The 12,740-nt window shown below is 40.8% G+C and overlaps 1 long non-coding RNA gene and 1 pseudogene across 1 annotated transcript in view; both read right to left on the bottom strand.

Annotated features, from left to right (window-relative positions):
* LOC107583776 (uncharacterized) overlaps positions 1-898 on the bottom strand; it is a 2,486-nt gene extending 1,588 nt beyond the window's left edge. The window contains exons 1-2 of the long non-coding RNA XR_001609067.1: positions 680-898; positions 212-374 (exon numbers count right to left, since the gene is read on the bottom strand). This is a non-coding gene — a long non-coding RNA (uncharacterized lncRNA). The remainder of the gene's footprint in view (positions 1-211; positions 375-679) is intronic.
* Positions 899-4,430: 3,532 nt separating this feature from the next.
* LOC107583873 (splicing factor 3B subunit 3-like) overlaps positions 4,431-12,740 on the bottom strand; it is a 28,462-nt pseudogene continuing 20,152 nt past the window's right edge.

The raw sequence follows: 12,740 nt of genomic DNA, 5'->3' as shown, positions 1-12,740 counted from the left end.
ACCCCCCCCCCCCCCAAAAAAAAACCCTCCAGATAAAAAAAAACATGTAGTCTGTGTTTTGTGGAATTGACTCAGTGGGCCTTCACACAGGTAAAAAAAAATTTAACCAATCAATGTTTAGCAGATCAACATTAAGTCTACAGTCTCATTAATGGAAAAAAGCAGGTTCCATTAATATATACCATTCTAAACATCTACCATTTTCACTTACAATCATAATTGTCATCCTCTTTTGAGAAGCACTCTTTGAACAGGCAAAGCATGGTCCGATAACAGTTGTCCAGTATTGACTTAGGTGTAACAGACTTCCATCCCTCGTAAGATGGGTCTGTCAAGCGATACACGATGTTTAGTATTCTCTCTGGAAGTTCTCTCTTTTTTGAAACAGGTACAAAGACACACACACACACACACACACACACATTTAGATTAATTTAACTTAAATAATGGAAATATATCACTCAAATAACAAATAACATCTGCAACACAGACTGGACAGATTTAAAAGGTCAAATTGAGTTCAAATAGAGATTCTTTCATTAAAACGAATGCTTGTATTCAAAAGTAGAACGATTGTTTGAGAGTTAGCTTAGAGATACTGTGAGCAGTGGCAATGACAGCCAGAATGATTTATAATGTGCTGCTGTTGAGAAAAGTGAAATCACATCATTATTCTAACCTCTTCATCTTTGGGATTCCGTTTGTAATAAAGCGCCTCAAAATCTCTGAAGAGATTCTCCAGATTGGAGAGGTATTTATGGCGTGTAGGATGTCTCTCTGGCAGCACCCTTAAAACCCTCTTTATACCACGCTGACTAACCCAAAGCCACAAGTCCTGTAAATCTCTCTTCAGCACTGGCTCCTCTTCATTACTCATATTCTAGAGAACAGAGTGAGAGATAAACAAGATAAGAAAGAAGGAATGAGAAGAAGAGGAACAGTAATGAGGAAAATCTTTAGTTATGGTTGTGATTTATAGCCATGTATTCTTTTACAATGTCAGCGTCTCGTAATGTTAGTTAGGTCTAAGGTAGGTCAAAGGTTTTATGCCAGGTTACATCAAATTCAGTTCAGTTACCAGATAACTGGAACAAAATTATATCATTTTCCAAATGGTTTGTATATTCCCTCTTTTTTAATAGCAGTATACAATATAACATGGGGAGTTAATAACTTATTGAACTGACCATTTACAGTTCAATAAGTCTGACTGCATGAGTTTCTTATATTCAGTCCATTAACTCCATTATAAAGTCAATAAAAAAAAATCTAGGTCTTCTTCTATCACATATATGTTGTTTGATATATCTCTAACTGTTCTTTCATCCATTTTTATATAATACTATAATACAATAATTTACTGTATTATGAATTGTCTTTGAAGGCAATGACGCATCAAGTGTCAAAGTTGGTACTGTACAAGATGCAAACCTCAAACCACAGCCCAACTTACTAGGAATTTTTTTTAACACACTTGAGCACTGCTGCAAAAGAAAATCTTTAAACATCTTCCAACAAAAAAGCACAACCAGGCAAAAGACAAAAGCTGAATGAAAATTTGCAAGCCATAATTCCACAACACAAGAGCTTCTGCAGTCTACATGTTGTCAAAAGCAGGAGGCATAATATGCATGAGATGATCATACAGTGCAAATGGGAGATAAAGTAAAACTCAAGCAGATTAAGCGTGGTAGTAAACCTGAGGCTGATCATGCGTCTATTTCAACTCTCGATTCGATGATGACCTAGGTTATCTCATCGGGAAACCATCGGAGTACTTTCAATAAACAGCAGTTGTTTGCTTAACCCTGTAGATATGACCGCTGACACGTCCAGGCATGCAGAATACTAAAAGTAGGAAATTCGCCCCTTTTTCAATGCAACGTCCACGCAAATGACTCGGAAACTCCCTTTTCTTTATGTCACCTCTTTATGTTAAGTCTATATAACGTTACACCCGCCTACAGCCTTCTCCACTCTAAAGTACCACGAGAACAACACGCTGAGTAAAGCGCCACAGTCTATGAGACTGTTACTTTCACTTTTGGGTCTACATAAACTATTAACTCATCAGTGATTGGGTTTGAATAAAGGGTCAGCCTTCCTGAACTAAAACGCGAAGAAACAGTATATGGTGCCTTTGTATGGCCGCTCAACCAATTATAGAGAGCTTGACCCCCCCCCTAATTAAAGTTTGAAATGTTGGGGGTCTTAAAAGTATTTTTACACAAGTAAATACGTTTCAACAGCGTTTTCGAACATTTCATAACGTTAGGCTATTCAAAATAGTTAGAACGCGCTAAACGTACATCTCGATCGTCTGTAGCGGTCGGTATATTTAAACATATCTACTGCCATTATCACGTTATAATATAATTAAGTCAACAAAAATGTAATGAAATTATCATATTTTGTTAATTTCTTTCATAACGTTTATATCAAGTAGATAAGACATACACCAATCGACTGTGCACAGAAAAAATACCCAACATAGTCAATAATGCTTATACTGCACTAAACCTCTGCAGTTTTACAATATTAAGGATGACCACAAAATTGACACCAGCCAAAAATTGGTTCACCAAAACTATTACCGATGAATCATCAACGCCTTCAGTAAATGAGAATGGTTCAAGCAGATCCAGTGTGTCTACTTTTCCCAATTTCCCTGTAGACCTCATTCACCCATTACATTACTAATTTATTCCCTACATTTACTGTGGTACTGTGGTGACAGGCTTGGCACAAATGGACACTTTTAGGAATTTCATGACAAAATGCTTTTTCGGACTCTGAAGTGCCTCATCTTGCAACACAATGGACAATGGGCATATGGGTGACCAACGCACACTGCACACGGCTTTGAGCGTAGGATTGCTTTGTCAATGGCTACAATGGCCCCCTTGTTTTGTAGTACCTATAACCTCTTTTTAGGGGCATAAGCACTTGAAGATAGTGCTATCTATGCTGTTTTAACAAAGGCCAGAGTCACTTAAGACCCAAGACAAACGAAAGGGACATTCTGAGTCCCCCAACCAGCCATTAAAAAAAACAACAAAAAAAACACCATCTGTCAGCCGAGATTATATCACATCAATATGGAAACCCCCCCAAAGGAAGAAGAGTGAAAGAAAACTTTTAAACATCACCAGGTTATAAACACCCTCCACAATCCCTCAACCTACTTTAATAACCTGATATGACTTTTTTTTTTTTTATTCTTTCCCAGTGCATTCTTCCCCACATCCTTACCAGCACATTCTTGGGGTACTAGTTATCCAACCATCCAGGCTTGGATTAGGTGACATGAGGATCCAGGATTTAGATTACAAATTACAATAATCATGCTAACAACAATCATAGCCTTCTGTTAGCAGAGTCAGAAGCAATTTGAGGTTACTGCAATAGTACAATTTTACATCCGAGAGATCATAAAACTATTGACTATAGATGCACACCGGACTGGAACAAGCTCAGAGCATATATCTCATGTCAAGTAGACTTGCAAACATTGTGGCCTTCCTCATATTGCTCAATTTTCTAACTCTATTCCACAGCATGACTTTGCAAGAATTTGGGTAACTCTCAACTTTATGAATTCTTTATATTAAGGATGCAGTTAAAGTGATAACTGGACTGTAGGGGGAACGTGGTAGAAAATAGGTGCTCATTTCATTAACATTGTGGGTTTTAGTGTGACCAGGATGTGACTCACTCTAATGGAATACTTATTATAGTCTGTCTTCACTTTCGTCATGCTCCACTGACTGAAGCAATTAAAATTAAAAAAATGACAAGAGAATGATTTATGAAATGGAATCCTTGTCGCCAAAAATAGTGATTTGAATTATGTTTGAACTACTGCTGTAATACAATAAAAAAAAAAAAAAAACATTACAAATTCAGTCCTGTGACAAAGGAGAACTTGCATCATTCTGGATTTTAGAAAGAACATCAACATATTTGGTACCTATTTTGGTATTGTCAATACTAGTTTAACTTAGCGGTCTCTTTAGCCCATGGCAGTAGTCAACCTAAAGTGAAAATATCAAGAGATCACGCTACATACACATTACACTAGCAATGTTGGACAGTCATCTCAAGTCTCTAAAAGGACTTTTCAAATCAACAAAAATTAAGTAGGTTGTCAGGTCAAGTGCAATCAGATAGCAAAATATAAAAAACAGATTTAAAATCCCACTCTTAATATTTGCTGAAATAAATGAGAAAAAGCCTATTAACTCACTAAGACTGAACAATTTTAAGGCATCAAACAATGACTCATTGTCATGAGAAAGATGCACGATCATTATGGGGCTTCCACCAAGAAGAAGAAAAAAAAAAAGGCGTAAGAAAACAGTGAAAACCTGCTTTGCCTGTGGGCTGTTAAAGACAAACAGCAAGTCTCGACAAACACAGAAATACACGAGAACGTAAAAACCGTTTATTTAAATTTTTTCTCTCACTGCGTGACAAACAGCACTATTTCTTTCAGATTTTCTGGGTTTGGATGATTATAGCCCCCACCCCCCACCACCCAAAAAAAAAGTTAAAAACCACAACAGATTTGCTGTATCCATGTAGAGACAAAAACTAAAGCTATTTTACAATTTACTGTTTTTACAAGAGTGGCAACAGCTTTAACTTTCAAAAGAGACAATTTCAATAGCCAAAACGTGAATGATAGAATGTTTTATGCAGACCGATTCATACAATAAAATGTGTATTTAATTAAACACAGCCACTCATGTATACAAGCTGATGTAGTCCTTTGCATGAAAACATTCCTCCTAAAATATTTGTCACTATGCAACCGCTCAGTATGAACTAAAAACCGAGATGCTTTGTACGGAGTACAGAATCAACAGTCATTTCAAACAGGACAAGGTTACTGACCACTGGGACTCTGACAACTCCCAGCTGGCCTCAGTTAAAGGGGGGACTTCCTTCAGCTGTCACCAAAATGTTGCTCCTACACTTGTGGTAGGAAAGTTGAGACCACAGCCATGGGAAGCCTGGAAAAACAATTGATTTTCTCATGGTGTGCCTGCCAGATGTGAAGACACTAGAAGGCATAGCGTGTTCGGATGTCTTCCAGTTTCTTCGACACCTCTGGAGGCGTGCTGTCCAATTCCTCAGAGACACTCTTCTGCTTATGGAGCTCCATGGAGTTAAACTGCTTACAAAGGTTTCCATCGATCACATTCTGGAAGCATACAAGCAAAGTCAGTGAGAAAGATGGCCAACCGGTGCATTAAGTTAACCAAATCTAATTTCTTTGCAAAATGATGGACACTATTTTTTTTTTAAAGATACCACACAAAGCATAAGTGGGTAATTAAGAACGAATTAAAGTCTCCTGTTATATTAAAGCTGTAATATATTAACTGTGTGTTTGTCCTTACATTTACTGGGAAATAGTACGAGCAGAAGCTGAGGTGATCACGACCACACAGAGGGGGAAACTCAGAGCCCATATGCATCTCCAAGTGCTGGAAGTCATGATCCTAAAGACAGACGAGACAAATACTTATTTTAACAATATAATAACATACTCTGTTACTTGCGTAACCTCGGTTCCCTGAGATATGGGAATGAGTACTGTGTCCCTAGACGCTATGGGGAAAAACTCATTTTTCTCAGAGGACTAAAGCCTTTACAATCATGCAGTGTAAGTGCACGGCCATTGGTTCGTGCAGTGAAAAAAAAAAAACGAGCAGAGCTGCACGAGCCTATGGTGACGAAGCCCGCCAGAATGGGCGGGGCCATCTGGCTATATAAGCGGGCATTTCGCCATAGGATCTCAGGTAAATTCGACTGAAGCGACACAGAGTCGTACAGAGTCGTGCAGCGTCGTATCTCAGGGAACCGAGGTTACCCAAGTAACCGAGTACGTTCCCTTTTGATACTTCACTCATACTGCATCGCTAGACGCTATGGGGAACCAATACAATCCCGCCGTGTCATGAAAGAGGAACGACTGCCATGAACTGGCCTTGAGCATAAAAGGCTCAGAGGGACCAATTATACGCAGGGTGAGTACCGCAGGAGGCAAGAGGCTGAACTCACTGAGGTCAGCCCAGCCTTGGATAATCATTCCAACGGTTTTGTACAGCCTCAGCACTACTGGAAGGGCCAAGATCGTACCTGAAAAAACAGGCAATGCCTGAAGAATTAGACCGCCTTAGGCAGACACGTATTCATTTAAGCAGTTAGAATCAGAGCCTGCAAGGCAGGAATATCCAAGTTATATAACCTTGTGGAAGTGGACGGTGAGGCCCAGCCGGCTGCCGCACAAATATCTGCTATGGACACACCGCTAGACCACGCCCAGGAAGAGGCCACCCCCTGAGTGGAATGGGCTCTGACTCCTATGGGGCTCTGAATACCCAGGGAGGAGTATGCTAGTGCGATAGTGTCAACTAACCATTGAGAAATCCTCTGCTTTGTGACCGGGAACCCTTTGGTGCGGTCACCAAAGCATACAAAAAATTGTTCCGACCGCCTGAACGGAGCGGAACGCTCCATGTAAATTTTATAGCACCCTAACCGGGCACAGAAAGTTAAACTCTCCTGGTCCTCCTCAGAAGGAGGAAGTGCAGAGAGAGTAATAACCTAGGCTCTAAATGGGGTGTAGAGCACCTTAGGAACGTACCCATGTCTTGGTTTTAGGACGACTTGAGTCATTAGGCCCAAACTCAAGACAGGCAGGACTTACTGAGAGAGTAAGCTCTTGTAGGTAGGACAATATCACCGATAAGTCACATGAAACTGGGTCTTCGCCACGGGTTGTGCACCAGTCGGAAAAGACCGACCACTTAAGGGCATAGAGGCGTCTCTTAGACAGGGCTCTAGCCTGTGAGATAGTATTCAGGATGATCTCAGGGAGATCTACTGATTCCCATCGAGAGCCCAGAGGTGCAGAGCCCACAGCTCAGGCTGGGGGTGCCAAATCGTCCTGTTCGCCTGAGAGAGAAGGTCCTACCTCAGGGGAATGGGCCACAAGGCTGCTGTCAGCAGCTGAGACGGCTCTGAAACCCAAAGCTGGTTCCTCCAGAGCGGGGCCACCAGAAGGACTCTGTGTCTATGTTCCCTCACTCGTCTGATTACCTGAGGGATCAGAACGATTGGGGGAAAAGCATACAGGAGGAGGTTGGGCTAATCGTGGGCCAACACGTCCTCGTGCTTCGAAAAGTAAGTTGGGCAGTGAGAGTTGTCTTTTGAGGCAAAGAGATCAACCTCTGCCCTGCCAAAGATCTCCCAGATTCTCTGAACCGTTTGTGGGTGGAGCATCCACTCCTCTGAGGGAACGTTGCTCCGAGATAGCATGTCTGCTCCTCGGTTCAATATGCCGGGCACATGTGCTGCCCTCAATGAACACAGGTTGAGATGTGCCCACTCCAAGAGGCGTTTTACCATCTCAAAAAGTCGTTTCGAGGTGAGCCCGCCCTGGCGATTTATATAGGACACCACTGTCAATCTGTCTGAGCGGACTAGCACGTGTTGTCCCTTCAGGTTCAACAACAGAAAAAAAGAACTACGTTAACAACAGGAGGATGGAGGACGCTGTGATCGGAGCGGTGTTTTTGTTGTGTCTTGCGGGTTTCACAATAATGGACATGGAAAATCGACGTATACGTAAAGCGATTGAAAGAACGGAAAGGAGGACTAAGAATCTCCAACGAGTGCTAGCAATGCTACATTTGCTACAAGTGCCTGCACTTCAGCGTCCGTCCGTCTATCGCTGTTCTCCATACTTGCGAAATAAGTTGACATGCTTACAGTATGTTTACGCAGCGTTTTAAATCATGGCGGGTGAGGGTGTTTTCATACGCGTTTGGCCAATCAATGTCTACTTGCGTCACGATTTGTGCTGTTGTGCTGTTTAGACCCTGCTCCGGAGTAGGAGCTAATTTGGTTCTCGAAAAAGGCAGTCCGGTACTAAAATCGCTCCCAGTTCCGGCGGTGCGAACACGCCGAAAAGTGGGTAGTTCCACAATTAGTTCTGGTACTATGAAAAGGTTCCTGCGGTGCGAAAGGCCCTAAAGTCACAGTCTCTACTCTGATGGCCTGAAGTTAAGAAAGTGGCCTGACCTGTGGCCTTCACCTCTTCTGCTTCAGTGGTTTTAGACTTATGAAAGATCATTGCACGTTAGCACTCCTTGTGTAATTAGGGGTTATTCACAATTTAAGGAACTGTATCTCATGAGAAGTGAACAGCACCAGGATGCCAATGTCTCCTGATAGCGTGGTGTATACCAGGGACTCTGATCCTCCAGGGATGAGGGTAGTTTTCTGGAGGGACAGCACAGTCTTTCCTATGTGATAGTTAATAATCACCTCGGCCTGTGATCAAAAAGAAAAAAAAAAAAAAAGGACAAAAGGCTTTACATTTTTCAAAAATATATAATTATCTCACCTAAATGTTTAATCATGCAGTGCATTTTTGTTTTCACAATGGGGCAATTGCTACACAATAGCTTACACACAGTGCAAGCCTGATTTCGTGAGCTGTATGTGAGACGGCTTTGTGTGTGTGTGCTTTGAGTGTAGGAGAGCGCACGAGTGCTGAATGGTTTAAACACTGGCAAGACTTAAAAAGAAATGCAAATGATAAACTTTAGAGATGATGCGACACTGCCTCGATTGAGTAAGAGACAATTCCCATGAACACTGCAGCATGCAGCTCGCTTATAGTGTAGACACGATGTGATTTAAAGCCTTTGAGCATTTTGAGAGGTAAAGAGAGAGAGCGCGGTGATTCACTCGCGCTGTTTGGGACAGAGATTGAGTCTGTGCCGCTGCATGTCATGCCAGACCTCTCACGGCAGGCGCGCCGTCAGCTTGAAATCGGTTGATGAGATCAGCCTTTATAGAGACGGCCGAAGTTGATCATTTCCCTCAGTGACCAGCACGGATCAGCTCTAGGCATGACGAAGCGGATATTGTCCACTTTTGGAAGACCAAACAAAGTAGTTTCTCTTTCACAACGAAACACACAGCGTCTTCATGACATGGCGGCAGCAACAATACTACAGCGAGAATAAAAGTTACGCCTTCATTTTTGCGTGAACATTTGGGCGGCGTTATGCAAATCTTCCCACATCGTGACGTAGACATGTGGGGGCATGTTAGAACGAGCCGTTTTAGGTAGGTGTGGCTGACTCTTAACTTTTATAAAGAATATCTCTTTGGATTTGAGACTTTAGTCTTTGCAACTTTACAGTTCTTCTTTATGCACCAAGAGCTTGTAACACTCCAAAGAGAAAGGAAAAATTTTAAATCGCATCATATGACCCCTTTAATACTAATAATCAAAGAGATTATAATTTTTATATAATTTGTAATACATTTAAAATAAAAATAAATTTAAATTAATTAAACTTTACAAACTACGACAGAGGGTTAAATACTAATAATAAAAAAGAAGAGCAAGTTAATCAGTTTAGAGATTGTGAACAATTTTTTCTATAGAATCCACAAATTAGTAATTCAAAATAAAACCATGAACATGCATTACAGTAATTAGTAAATGTTGATTTAACTTTAAAAACATGCGACAGGTCAAATCTCCAACCAAAGAGCTTTAATTTAACGATTCTAGTGTGTTAGATTAGAACCCGTGTGGTCCAAAACAAAATTTGATAAACGGAGCATTAGGTATAAATAACCTTTACTTGTTTCTTCATCTAAATCTTGTGTAAACACTTTAAGTAGTGAACTTGACTCTAATGCTTAAACACAGCATTCCTATCATTACACTTTAACTTTAAAGATATGCTCATAAGTGAACTAAGCATTAATCTACAGTAAAATTTTCATCTGATATCAAACAGGTGGAAATAACAAATGGGAGTTAAATATCCAACACTGGCAAATAAATATCCAGTACGGCTGATAACTGATATGGTCATGATATATTGTGCATCCCTTAGTGGTTCAACGGAGCACAAATCTCACGGTTCGGATCACATTACGGTTTTTGACCCACGGATCGAATCATTTTTCGGATCAGCAAGAAAAAAATATTTTAATTTAACTTGCTTTCCATTTATTACATAAAGCGAAGTACTTCTTTGATACCACAGCAAATACTACTAGATTAACTAAGAAAGTTTAAACATGATTAAAGGAGACGAGAGAACATGCACTAAAAAAGCAAGCATAGATCAATACAACAGAATATGTTACAAATAAAATAAGGTTGGTAGTATTCAAATACATAAATGTAATAATTAGGGAAAATAACACTGCATAGTGTTCACTGTATAAATTAAATATAGATTTTTATCACAGCTGTTTTGTTGTTTGATGATCATTAATGACAGTAGCACTATTTATAGGCCGCTGTCCCTTAAAGACCTGATGCACGGATCCGATATAATGCTACACATCACATCCGATTTCTTTCTCAGCTGTTTTCATTCACTTGAGACATAACTGAATGATTGTCGAGATGGGTATTTTGTCAATTTTTTGTGTATGTGTCTGTTCAGAGGATTCAGAAGAGGATTCAGTTCGGTGTTCGTGTACCGTCTGAAACACGTGTGCGCGCTTCATGTGTGTGCGGCTGTGCGCGCATGAGTAACGAATCGAGTTACCTTTCGCCTTTTCTCTCTGGAATAGTTTAAAACTTGCTTGCTTGTGTAAATACGAACAAATGATAAACTTATACTCTATGTTATTATGGTTAAATTTTGCAATTATAATGCTACACATCACATCCGATTTCTTTCTCAGCTGTTTTCATTCACTTGAGACATAACTGAATGATTGTCGAGATGGGTATTTTGTCAATTTTTTGTGTATGTGTCTGTTCAGAGGATTCAGAAGAGGATTCAGTTCGGTGTTCGTGTACCGTCTGAAACACGTGTGCGCGCTTCATGTGTGTGCGGCTGTGCGCGCATGAGTAACGAATCGAGTTACCTTTCGCCTTTTCTCTCTGGAATAGTTTAAAACTTGCTTGCTTGTGTAAATACGAACAAATGATAAACTTATACTCTATGTTATTATGGTTAAATTTTGCAATTATTCCGCGGATCACATGCGTGCCGAACCGTGGGGCTTGGTCCGTACGGATCACGGATCAACTACGATCCGTTTAACCCCTAGCATCCCTAGACAAGTTCCACAATAATATGTTTATTCCAACCACCCAGTCCAGCTCAGTCCTGATTACACATGCTTTAGGCATGTCCGTCAAATCTAGACGCAAGTCATTGGTGTGCAAATTGGGACTTTCCCTTGTGTCCACCTAAACATTTCCATGCTCCTAATCTGCACATAATGATCTCTGGCAAAAGGACAGGTTTTGTTGCTGAGGTTTCAGAACCAGAGCGGAGTGTGGACTCCTGCCAAATGTTTTGGGGTGCAGGTCTCTGTGTGTGCGCATGGAGAACAGCAACCGCAAAACCAACCAGACAGACAAAAACAATGAGGAACAAGCGGTAAGGACAGCTCAGTGCCAATGGTCTTTCCGGGACCTGTGGGAAAGTTGAGTACTGAGGGTAGAAGAAACTTCTACCTTTTGTGACGCTCCGTTAAGCAAACCTCTGTCCCATAATGCTTTGTCCCCTGTGGGGTCCTCATCAACATCATCGCTGGTGTTGGGAGGCAGGCGGACCTGAAAATAAATATGAAATGAGTATGCAATCTGTGGCAAATCTATACAGATGATGACACCAAAGTTTACTGTGTTTGTTTTTCTTTTTTCTCAAGTTTGTTGAATTCTCCCTGAAAAATTGACACATGCATTTTCTCCTCCATTGCAACTGTTAACAAATTACACCACTTTGTCAGATGTTAAAAAGTTCATCTATACTTAAATACTCCCTGGAATCAAAGTGCTTACATTGACTAGGCAAACAAACTCAGTATCTGGTACACATCTGTGACACTGGTCTCAATGATTTCAAAACCAAACAGGTGACGACACTTACAACGCAGATATTTCCAAACTTATCCGCAGCAGCCATGGTGTCATAATCATGCAGGCAGGCGGTCGTGACCCAACGAGGATATGTATCATCTGCAAAGATAAGCTGGTTCTTGTTGCGTTTGTAGTTCACCCAGAATAGACTTTCCTGAACATCGGACACTATCACACGCTGCCCGATAGTGTGGATGCCCGTTACCAAGTTAGGAACATGCTGCAAGAAAAAGAAAAGGAGACTTGGTCATCATGGTTTAGCAGGTTGAACCCGTTTTAAAGCTTGACAAAGACATAGAAAAGCATCTCAGAAGGAGCAACACTTTTGCTCCACTTAACCGTTTCTCAAATATATATTCACTCTTCATGCCAGTGCATTTGTCTACAAGCTTAACTTGAACACTTCAGTGAGGTACTGAACCAATTTGTGGTCTGAACTTCTGTTTCAATAGGTACGTTTACATAGACACTTTTTGCTTCCATCGGAATGAATTCATTCTGAGTGACGAATCCGAATGTAGTGTTTACATGAACACTAAAAAAAGTGATCGGGTTGATATGCGTGTTTATGTCACAAGCTTCTCATCGGATTTACTCTTTTGACATGCACACACTGCATGAATATACAGAGTTTCCCGCTGTTGTCGCATGCTGTTTTAAAAAGCACACGCGATATTTATCTACTTCGGGACCTAATTAGGCGACGACCAGCACATGACCTGTTGTGCTGTGCTGCTTACTTTATAATTGCAGTAAATGTGCCCCTTCCCGCACCCAAAACCAGTCGTCTGTTGATGAGAGCCTTAAACAA

Source organism: Sinocyclocheilus grahami, unplaced genomic scaffold, assembly GCF_001515645.1.
Source record: "Sinocyclocheilus grahami isolate Dianchi unplaced genomic scaffold, SAMN03320097.WGS_v1.1 scaffold55.1, whole genome shotgun sequence".
Lineage (NCBI taxonomy): Eukaryota > Metazoa > Chordata > Actinopteri > Cypriniformes > Cyprinidae > Sinocyclocheilus > Sinocyclocheilus grahami.
This window is presented reverse-complemented; position numbering and strand designations above follow the sequence as displayed.